We start from the raw sequence: 12300 nt of genomic DNA, 5'->3' as shown, positions 1-12300 counted from the left end.
GTCGCACACTTTGATACAAAGGCATTCACATACTTTAAGTAATCAAAAAAAGTTACAAGTAGATTAGACTTGGTGAAAAGCTCTCTTGGAAATTGACAAGAAAGTATAACTGGGGAAAATGGGAGTGTCGTGGAGGACCCCATTGCTCCTCTCACTTGTTACCAGACTGACTCACGTTGTGCCATTCAGTGGAACCACACATGGTTTTTACTTCTTGAAGCTTTGTGTGTGGCTTTATTCTGCCCCAGCACGAGTGCTGGTTACCATCAAACAGATACAATTGTCTCTTTCACTAACAATGCTTATTGACTGACATCAGCGTATGTTCGAACCTATCAATGGAGGTAAAACTACACGATTTTGTGGGTCAGGGTCATTCAAAAGGCTGCCCTCTATCTCTCTTATGCTGCATGTGATAACAAAGATAAAGTGGCCTCTCAATACTTTAGCACACTGCGACGGATCCTCAGACTTCTGTCAACTCATAAGAAGATTGTGCTGATTCTTGCCACCATCAAGTGTTGACTCAGCCAATTCAAGTTAATGTATGAAAGGCACCATGTCAAAATATTAAATACACTGAGGCATGCCCAATGTTCCAATGACACATCAACCTAAAGCAGGTCAAACCACATATGTCTGGCCCTGAACAAGCCTATATAGGTTGCAGTCAAATAAGTATACATTCTAAAACTACAAATACAATAGATATTTGTGTAACTATTGTGTTGTGTTGTGTGGTGTGTTGAATGATGGTTTTTATTTTATAGTGCCTTCAATTATTTTGTTATGTTGATTAGAATCTATTTCTTTAGCCCATCTAGACATATAGCAGCTCCAAAGCATCATACAGAAGTTGTTATCTATTGAATTTGAACTGCAGCTAGCCTAATCCTTTACTGATCAGACTAGGCAATATATTTTGCAGGAGATCTCTCTGACGTCTTCTTATTAAACCTCAAAAAACCATAAGTTGTACATGGGTGTGGGGAAACTGACATTTTTCTTTGATCTCAGGGCATATATGCAGGGCATTTGTTCAAAGCAGCTGTATGTGCAATGCAATGCTCCTTGAACTTTATTCTCCATCTAATGTGGAGCCTATATATTGTTTTCAATGCTGGTGAGATATTAGCTCCTTTTCAGGTTTTAAGATACCTGCCTACTCTGCTCTGTACTTCTTCCAATCTAATTATTTAATTGTCTGGGTCAACTATGTGTAAATCCTGAGTATTGTCCAATCTGCCAATATCAGTGCCCTGAAAAGGTTCACTGTCTCAGGTAAAAAAAAGTAGGGGACTCCTTGAGAGTTTCCACTGACAGTTTCACATTTCCTCTTCTTTGAGCCTCCACTGGTGAACCTTTGATCAAAGTGAAGCCCTACATTTTTTAAACACTGATTTTGTCACTGAAGGTTTGGCATGAAAAACCCTAATTTTATTATCCCAGTTATGTCTCCATTAAGGGTTAATTTGCTTTACTACATCCATCTGTAAACACCAACTACACAATTGTTTATATTTCTAGCATTACCGTCCTCCTCCAGATTCACCATCAGCCTGTACACCCTGACCACCCATTTAAGAAGCAACCTATAACTTTCACATGTAGAGTGCAAAGAACCCCAAACCCTGTGGACAAATGGTCTAGGCTTCAAGAAGAGTTGGTCCATCTCGACTTTACTATAGGAGGACCTGCTATCAAAAGTGTAAATTTCAATGACATTACAAATGGTGACTACCCACAGTCTCTCACCTCAAGAATTTCTTTAACCTGTTCCATGCTCATGACAAGGCCAGCTCGTCATGATTTACGGCAGCGCTATGTTTATGACGAGCTGGCCTTGTCATGAACAATGGGAAATCGGGTAATGCAGCGCAGGGGGGGAAACCCCTTAGCACTGATGTGGTTAATAACGACCAAGCCTGACTCCAGTTCATACCAGAGATGGAACCCATGACATCTAGGTGGACACATTATTACACATTTTGCAATGGTACTTGAACCACTCTTTTATTACCTTTCACCACAACTGGCATATCTGAAATTGGCTTAACATTATCCTGGGTCTACAGCAGAAAGTCTAGGGTCAGATGTATAAAGCCTTTTTGTGGTCGCAAACGGCCAGATTCACAGAATGGAGCTGTTTGTGACCACAAAAATGCTGTTTTAAGTGTACAAAAGGCAAAAGCAATAAAGTACGTTGTTACTGAATCACAGATTGCATTTGCCATTTGGTATTTGGAAGGGGCATATTTAGGGCATTTTTTCAAAATACTGAATCAGTTTTGCGCCCGGATTCGGTTGCAAAATAGTTTAAAAGTGGTGGTAATCCACTTGCAAATGGCAAGAGGTCCCCTCAGGACCACTTCCAATTTGAGAATGTTAAGAAAAAGATTTTTGAAGCAGCCAGTTGTCCAAGGGACCACTTCCTGCTCCTAAAAATATGAAACTTAAGTGTTTCATTTTCTTCTTCTAAGCGCATGCTGTTTTCCTTCAAAGAAAACAGGCTGCATAAAAAAAAAGATTGCTTTATTAAAAAGCATGCAGAAAAGGGGGTGGTGATGAACAGAGTGTCTGAATTAAGCAGACCACTCTTACCCAGTCCAAAGATCAGGGCTTGATCCATCACCGTTTTTTAGCTCACTGCACCATCCCAGCTCAGAACCTGGCTACATGCAAATTAGTCTGTTCCTGTCCCAGTGCATGATGGGAACAGGGCAAACCAAACTACCAAGCCAATTCTTATACTGGGAAGGAAACAAGCTTCCGGGGACCGGTTTCTGGCATTTCAGCCGTCGTCGGCCCGGCTTGCTTGAATCCATCACCACCCCCTTTTTCTGAATCGTTTTTGCCCACTATAGGTGTGGCAGGGTATACTCAGACATGAGTCCCTTTCTCACTGCACCATCAGGATTCAAGCAAGCCGGGCCGAAGACGGCTGAAATGCCAGAAACCGGTCCCCGGTAGCTTGTCTCCTTTCTGGTGAAGAATTGGCTTGGTAGTTTAGTCTGGCCTGTTCCCATGATGCACTGGGCCAGGGACAGACTGATTTGCATATAGCCAAGTTCTGAGCTGGGATGGTGCAGTGAGATAAATAACGGTGATGGATCAAGCCCTGATCTTTGGACTGGGTAAGAGTGGTCTGCTTAATTCAGACACTCTGTTCATCACCACCCCTTTTTCTGAATCGTTTTTGGCCACTATAGGTGTGGCAGGGTATACTCAGACATGAGTGCCTTTCTCACTGCACCATCAGGATTCAAGCAAGCCGGGCCGAAGACAGCTGAAATGCCAGAAACCGGTCCCCGGTAGCTTGTCTCCTTTCAGGTGAAGAATTGGCTTGGTAGTTTAGTCTGGCCTGTTCCCATGATGCACTGGGCCAGGGACAGACTGATTTGCATATAGCCAAGTTCTGAGCTGGGATGGTGCAGTGAGATAAATAACGGTGATGGATCAAGCCCTGATCTTTGGACTGGGTAAGAGTGGTCTGCTTAATTCAGACACTCTGTTCATCACCACCCCTTTTTCTGAATCGTTTTTGGCCACTATAGGTGTGGCAGGGTATACTCAGACATGAGTCCCTTTCTCACTGCACCATCAGGATTCAAGCAAGCCGGGCCGAAGACGGCTGAAATGCCAGAAACCGGTCCCCGGTAGCTTGTCTCCTTTCTGGTGAAGAATTGGCTTGGTAGTTTAGTCTGGCCTGTTCCCATGATGCACTGGGCCAGGGACAGACTGATTTGCATATAGCCAAGTTCTGAGCTGGGATGGTGCAGTGAGATAAATAACGGTGATGGATCAAGCCCTGATCTTTGGACTGGGTAAGAGTGGTCTGCTTAATTCAGACACTCTGTTCATCACCACCCCTTTTTCTGAATCGTTTATTAAAAAGCAGTCACAGACATGGTAGTCTGCTGACCCCAACAGGCCACCATCACTGTGATGGCAGCGAATCCTAATGGGCCGCAAATTGCGACCTACCTCATTATTATTCATAAGGTAGATTGATTTGCGACTTAGTAGGAGACATTTATACATTAGGAAACTGATTTCATAATTGCGAAAATGTGATTCGGAGATAATTACTATTAGGAAATTGGTATTCCTAATGTTTTTACATCTGGCCCTTGGTTTCTTAAAGTGCATATACATATATTTACATTTATGTGGTGTTTGTATTGTGTGAGCCTTGCCAAAACGAAGCAGTGTAGTTTTAGCAAGAATGAGAGATTTGAGTACTGTCCTAGAACGGATGCTTTTTGAATCTCTATAGACACTCTTTTTTATTTGTGGAAAACTTCCCAAGATGTTTGGCTTGCTTTTGTGTTTGTTAAACTTTCTATCTTTGCATGGTCTTGAGGAAGCTTGCTGAACAGTTTCATTAGTTCTAAGACACTGTTACCCACAGCTGAATCTGGTCTTTAGTGATGTTATTTTTTTTAGCTTTCTATTTAACCTTCATGGCTAGGCCAATATTTTGATTACAGACTGACAACTCAGATTGTCCCTAATTTCTCTCAAGACGGCTAAATTTGTTTCTTACTTCCTCAATAAAATAGTTGAACGAACTGCATCCTCTATTCTGTGGGCGGTGACCTCAATTGTGAGATCCTGTTAGAAACTACCTTGAACTATTTCCTTAGCTGGAGAAGGGATTCAGGATAAGTCGACTTAACTTCACTTGGGGGTTATAGGTGATTAGATGTGAATGTATTCTTGTTAAGGTATGGCAAGGAAATTATTGTATAATAGACATTGAGAATGTTAGACCCCCAGACAGAATTCTGTCTGTCTGGTTTTCTTTATTGTGAATTATTGTGAATATGTTTAGCTACTTAACTGGTATACTGCAGTTTTTAAAGTTATAGGTGGTCTGGTTTGTTAAAGTAAGAATTGTATACCCTTCCTTTATAGTTAGAACTCATACTACTAGTACTTTCCAAAGGCTGTATTATAAGTACTTCATTTACCTAAACAGTTTCTTTGAGAAGTCACATTCTAAAACCCAAACTCCTTCATACTAAGCCTTTCAGCCTCAGTCACAAATAAGTGGCAATTGCTCACATGTCCTTAGAGCTTTTACCTCTATTTACCTTGCCTTGTGAGATCTTTTTGTCAGTAGGGCTAACTTTAAGCTCGAGTTTCAATACTTAATTTGTCAATCTTGCAGTGAGTGTTTATCTGGAAAATCTCTATGTACTTTACTAAGTAATTATTTTATGACTCTTAAAAAGATTGTTCTGAGATAGTAAATTATGCACATTGGGGACTTGAATGTTTGCTGGCCTGGTGTTTCAAAACTCCCTCTATACATGTATGATGCAATTGATTTTGGGCCCTCATTGAGCTTTCTGCTGACAGCCCTTGAACACAGTGGCAACTTTCTCTCGACCCTGTTTATGCCACCAACAATTTTGAGCCTCCAGTCACATTGTAGGCCAAAGGAACAGTAATACCCTTCCCCACTCACCACATCTGCTACAATTACCACCCAAACCCAAAGATCCCAATCTCACGTGTCCTCGTTCACTCTGATGCCAGTCTCCGACCTTGTACAGGCAGTACCCACTACCCAGATTCACCACCATCATCTTCTGCCCAGAATGGTCCCAAAATGTTCAATAATGTATTAGCAAGATTACACACTCAATCAACACAGGGGCGTCATTAAGAGGAGGGGGCAGGTGGAATTATGCACCCCGCCACAATTTTAGGGCACAAAACTCCTACTGCAACATTAATGTTTAGATTTTGAGGCACGTCTGCCTGTTTACTAATGTTGGAGCAGCTAAACACAGCAATACATTAGATGGTGCTCTATGCTGGCCTGATGTTGACCCGGACCCACAAAAACATCTAACAGGCCTGCTCCAATGTATCTCAATAGTGTCAATAGTGTTCAAATGATGCAGCCAGGCGACACAAAGTCAGGCAGCAATTAGCTTCGATTCCGATTGGGCAAAATGCCTCTTCAACACCCTATTGGCTCAACCCCTAGCTTCAGGCCAGCACCAGCCAGTGGCGAGCAAAAAGTGAAAGCAAAAGAGAGTAACACGTGCTCTTGGTGAGTTTAACTTTAACCTCTTCTGGCTTATAGCTTGCCCTAGATCACCCCCAGACAATGAAAAATCTAAACTTTCAATCTATGTTAATATTTCCGATTAAATACTTGCTAGTTTGAGCAAGGCATGTTGGGCTACTTTTCATTTCCAAAACTTTAAGCTATGGTAACCATTGTTTAATACCTATCTCAAAACATGACAAAAATAAGTTATTCAAACGTGTTCTCACAATAGTGCAGAGCAGATCCGAGCTCTCTTATTTCATAGCCTTTGAGAGGTACAACTTGTCTCTTGTGTACGGATGTGACCTTGCAGCAAACAGGTCAGGCTATGGAACGGCTCAGGCATGTACATTGTCTTATTGTTGTCCTGATTGTAAACAGTGATTTGCTGCCACTGACATCTCTACCTTTTAGACAAAATTAGAAAAATGCACTGCTTACTTTGCTTGTGAATCTCGCTTGGATAACAGCAATACCGGCAAGAAATACAGTCTGCACCTGTTTTGACACGGAGTTCTTTAACCCGATCTCTTTTCTGTTTTCACATACACTTTTGTTGTCATTAGGGTTATTGATGATCCCTTTTCTCATTAAATGAACGTGATGCACCCACCAAAAAAGCAGACATAGACTAATAAGCAGGTACTATTTCCGTGACAAACAAGGCAGCGGTGTTTATTAATGCGGCGAGGTGTTCTCTGCTTGCTGTTATTTATGCACTGCAGGGTTCAAGGTTCCTTGTTGGCATTTTGAACAAGGAGATTTACTGACTATTCATTTCTCCTCCATAGTCATTGATATTATGAAGTGACTTTCACGGGATAATCACTGAGCAATTATAGTCTGTATAGAAATACAAGACTACAGATGCCATCAGACTTGGTGACAAAGATTGGAGTGCGACTTTCTTGCTGTACCTGTCTCTGACTAACTAATTTGATTTTAATTGAAATTGTAGAGTGAATAAAATCTCCGGGGGAAAGATATGGCACAGACATCATAGGAGTTCAGCTTACTGGGTACTGAATACAAGTGCAAACTGCGCACTTGTTTTATTTTTTGGTTGTTTTATATAGCGCAGACTTGACCAGAAGCTATTGGAGTGTTTTACATGAGCACCAGTTACATTAATTAAGGGCACATTAATTTTTTGTAGGTTCTTATCTTTTAAATAAAAATAAAGAATTGTAATCACAGAGGGGGAGGGGTGGCTATTATATATAGAGACAAGTGGGTCCTCCATCAGGGTGAGGCCATACTGTGGGGGTAATGTGAAGCTTTGGATTTCAGCATCGGCATCTCGGCACATTTTACCTTGGGAGGCTCTTTGATTTATAGGCCCCCAGCACCGGCAGGGGCTTTTCTTAAAGCACTGGGGGATGTCATTGTTCCCCGGTCACTTTGTTTCTCCCCCTATATTGTCCTTGGGGATTTGAATATACACCTTGACCAGGCAGCTGCTGGGGATACCCAAGAATTCCTAGACACACTGAACCATTTCAGCTCACCCAATGGGTCAGCCTCCTGAAGCATCTTGGGGGTCATATCCTCGACCCAATTTGCTCTAATTTTCCCATCTTGGTCGAAGATCCCCTCCCGGTACCTTGGTCTGACCACTTCTTGACGTACTTTTCATGGGTGGCAGCTGACATTAATCACCCACCCCGGACCAATCGCGAACCTGCTTTTGCCAAAATTGACCTGCTTGTGTTTAGCCAGGCCCTGGAGGCTTCCAGGCCAGATTCCAGCAATGACCTTGAAGGGGGACTTCCCTACTTTACAAGCTGGATCTCAAAAACAATGGATCTCCTATCCCCTGCCACACTTCATAAGCATTCCAGGGATTCTCCCTCAAAACCGTGGTTCATGCCCGGTTTGAAGGAATTAAAGCAGGAGTGTAAGAAACTGGAGCGAGGCTGATGTAAGGAATTTAGCCCTTCGGCAAAGCTCATGCTTAGGAAAAAACAAAAAAAAGACTACACCGCCATAGCCCATGCTAAAAGCCTCAACTATTCAGCCCGCATTGATCTAGCCAGGAATAACACCAAGGAAATGTTTTCCATTGTTCAGCGCTTCCTGGCACCCAACGCCCAATTGAGTACGCTCCCATCCTCGAAAACCTGGTGCGAAAATCTCTCCAGTTTTTTTTATGGATAAATTTGCACTATGCAGGCGTCATTTACTTCCTGCAGCAGGGACACCATTGTGCTCTTGCTTTCAGGGGCTCTACCTGTTTCTCCCCCTCAATGTTTGATTGCCTACAATCCCATCGACCTGCCTAGCTCACTTAGAATCCTTAAGGGCCTGAAATCAGGCTCTCATCGGACCGTTGTGCTGCCAGACTTCTGGCCGCTATTGCGGAGACAGGTAACCCGGAAGTCAACAGACTTATTAATATGCCCCTTCAGGAGGCTCTCGTCCCGGCAGTCTTGAAGCAAGCCAAGATTTTACCTTTATTAAAAAAGCCATTGCTTGACCCTATGAGCCAAGTGAGCTATCTTCCCATCTCCCTTTTGCCTAGTGTGGCAAACATGTGTGCGAAAAAGTGGTTACCAAACAGCTTACCGAGTTCATTGAAAGTTTGTGCCTTTTACATCTTGCCCAGTCGGGGTTCAGGGCCTCCTATAGCACTGGTGGAAGTCTTCGAGGCCATCCGGAATTGTGTGGTGCTGGTGGGAATGTAACCCTGATTCTGCTTGACCTCTCGGCTGCATTCAACACTATTCCCCACTTGTCGCTGCTCACCCTACGTGCTGAGATTGGCATATCTGGCACTGCTTGAGGTTGGCTTAAATCTGTTTTAGAGGGAAGGACGACACAGGAATGGCTCCCCCGTCTTCTTCGTCACCACAGAGGGTGTCTAAGGGGACCCTAGGGGTCCTCCCTGAATATCCTCCTTTTAATATTTATGTTACCCCCTTGGTCCAATTGGTGGAAGATCTGGTGGCTAAAATTATTGCCTAAGCTGACAACACCCAGCTCCTGTTCACATGGGGAAAAAATGGGTGCTCCACCTCCTCCGCTAAAAATTGTTTGACCACAGTTTTTCATTGGCTGGCCTCCGCACAACTTAAATGTAATGAGGAGAAATCTGAAATTTTCCTTATGGAAAGTTTCCTCCTCAGGTTAGAGAAACACTCTGGCTGTCTGATTTTGCTATGCCAGCCTCAACGAAGCAACACGCTAAGAATCGTGGGGTTTGGTTTAAGTACCTTTCGTTGTCGACCCAGATCAATAAGCTAGCCGGGACCTGTTTTGGGTTACTTAAAACCCTCCAGAAATGTCTTTCACTTCTTCCTAGGGATGCTAAAGAAATGGTCATGAGCCCTCATTTTATCTCGAATAGATTATGCCAATGCCCTCTATGTCGGAATCCTTGGGTATCTGCTTCATAAACTGCAAGTAGTTCAGAATGCGGCGGCCAGGCTTCTCCTTAACATCCCCGTTAGAAGCAGTGTGAGACAACATCTGCGTGCACTTCCCTGTATGCCCATGGCAGGAGGGATCAAATTCAAAGCTTTGGTCAGAGCACACTGCGCCCTTCATGCCTCAGGTCCAATCTACTTACAAAAGCGCTTTTCTTTCTATACTCCTTCCAGACAACTGCGCTCTACCGCACAACTCCTGGCTCATGTTCCCCGTTTCCAACTGCAAAGGATGGCTGCCAGTTCCCTTGCCTTGAAAGCTGCTCTAGCATGGAACTTGCTGCCTCTTGCTTTCCGTAGCATTCTGGACTGCATTCTTTTTTTTAAAACTTGAAAACATTCCTCCTTATCTAAACTGGCTCTCCTTACTCCTCAAAGCTCACACAGGGACACTCTTCGGAGTATCTGTGTGCGCTACAAATATAAATACTATAACATAACATAACATACCAGAACTAAATGCTTTACAGTCCAATTGAAATATCAATGACAGAGTTATAAGGCGTTCTACACTCTCACCCTGATCTGGCAGTCCCTGGTATTCGGCGGATAGAGGCACAAATTAAGCACACAGAGGCAGAATGCTTCACTTTTACCCCAGCTGAATAGAAGTGCAACTCAGTTCAATAGTTCTCACCCCAAGTACTAACTCAGGAAAAGCATCTCAAGTCTTTGCTCTAGATTCCTCATTACAAATTGTGTTCCTCATTCCTTTCAAATACTTAGCACTGCTGTTAACTGTTTTCTGATGTTGCAGATCAGCAACAGCTTCCCTCAGGAAAATAAATCACTGGTTGAGATCAGCATGCCTGGTTTTGAATAATGGAACAATGTCTTTGCAAGATGAGGCCTGTTAGAAATTGGTGTCTCTAGTTGGCAGAGGTAGGTACCTTTGTCCAAGTTGGGACCCTTGCTTCTAGTCAGGGCAAGGGGGATACACACTTTAGATAACAACTGCTCACCCCCTTTGAAGCTTGGCACGAGTAGACAGGCTTATCCCAAAGGCAATGTGTAAAGTATTTGTACTCAGAACACAGAGTAATACAGCGATATAACACCACAAATGGACACCACACCAGTTTAGAAAAATAAAGTATCTTTATCTAAACTCAACAAGACCAAAACGATAAATATTCAATGTTGGAAATGGCCTTTTTGGAGGGTTATCCTCAGCTTTTTGCTTCTTCCTCCCTTGTTTTTCCTGACCTGTGGTTGTTGGCAATAGGACTCTGGGCACTTTACCACTGCTGATCAGTGCTAAAGTGCATATGCTCTCTGTATAAATTGTATTGTAATTGGTTATCCTTGATTGGCATATTTGTTTGAACAGTAAGTCTCTAGTAAAGTATACTGAGTGTGCCATGGCTGGTGATTTAAATGCTACTAGTTGGCCTGCAGCACTAATTGTGACACCCACATGTGTAGCCCTAAAATGGTGTCTCAGGCCTGCCACCGTGGTGTCTGTGTGCAGTTGTTAACTGCCATGCTGACCTGACCAGTGTCCCCACTGGCCAGGCCTAACCCTTCCCTTTCTGTGCACATTAGACACCACTATAGAAGGCCCAACGTACCCCCCTGGGCAGGGTGCAGTGTATGTGAAAGGTAGAGCATGTACTAATGTAGGTGACATGCTCTGATAGTGAAATACTGCTATTTCATTTTTCACTATTGAAAGGCTATAATGGGGAAAGCTGTGTATAATGTTTGCCTGCATATCTTCCCATAGGAGCAAGATAGAAAATTAAAGTCTGGTATCCCTTAACTCAGAATTTAATAACCCATCTTTTAGGAAGGATGGTTTTGAAATCATGTGTTTCAAAACAGCACTTATAGAAAGTGGCTGTTTTCTTGGCTGACCTTTTTGTGTGCCTTGGTCTGTTTGTGAATTGATTGTATGGTTTGTGAGTGACAGGGGCTGGGGTGGCTCCCAGAGGCTGAGTGAGTCAGCCCTAGGCTGAATAGCTTCATCTGCATCTTGAGTGGTGGGAGGGGATAACACCTGAGCCTGAATAGGGCTGTGCCTGCCTTCCACAATGCTGGCTCCACTTCCTGCTGGGTGGCTGACGACCCTGCCCTCTCTCTCTCTCATAGGAAAGAAGGGGTCAGGTAAACAAAGTGCTCCAGGACTGACCAGAACTGGTTTGGACTAGGCCAAGGCCTTTCTGCCCTCGGAGAACAAAGAGAACATTGGCATAAAAAGGGATACAAAGACTTCAGAAAATTAGATTATCCTGGAATCAAGAAGGAACCTCTGCCAAGGAGAAAAGCTGTAAGACTGAAGAGGAAGGACTGTCCTGCTGTGTGTTTGTGGGCTGAACAGCAGTTGCTATTCTGCCAAGGAGAGGGGAAGGACTTTGCTGTTGCTGTATCCCTTGCTTGAAGAGATCTCCATGGGCCTGAGAATAGCTGGCCTCATGTTAAGAAATCCCAGGAACAAAAGGACTTCACCCCCAGCTTCCCCCCTGAACTCTGCTGTGTGCGTTCTGACCTGCCTAGAGTGCTTGATCCATTTGTGGGGCCTCTGAAGGTTGTTGCCTGCTGTTCGGGGAGCTGGACAAGAAGAAAAGAAGAAGATCTACAATTTGCAGGCATCGCTCGCTGTGGAGCGCATCATCGACAGTGCGAGGAAATTCCTGTTGTTGCGAAGATCGTCACAGCGCCTGTTGCCGCTGCAAGAACCGATGCATCGTTCGCTTGTGGAACACATCGCCCAGGTGCAGGAGGATTCCTGTTACTGCGAGTGTCTTCACAGAGCCTGTCGCCACTGTGAAAAACCGTCACACCGCTAACTTGCGGACCGCATCCCGT

Source organism: Lissotriton vulgaris, chromosome 6, assembly GCF_964263255.1.
Source record: "Lissotriton vulgaris chromosome 6, aLisVul1.2, whole genome shotgun sequence".
NCBI classification, from domain to species: Eukaryota; Metazoa; Chordata; class Amphibia; order Caudata; family Salamandridae; genus Lissotriton; species Lissotriton vulgaris.
The sequence above is the reverse complement of the archived record's forward strand: the minus strand, read 5'-3'. Positions refer to the sequence as shown.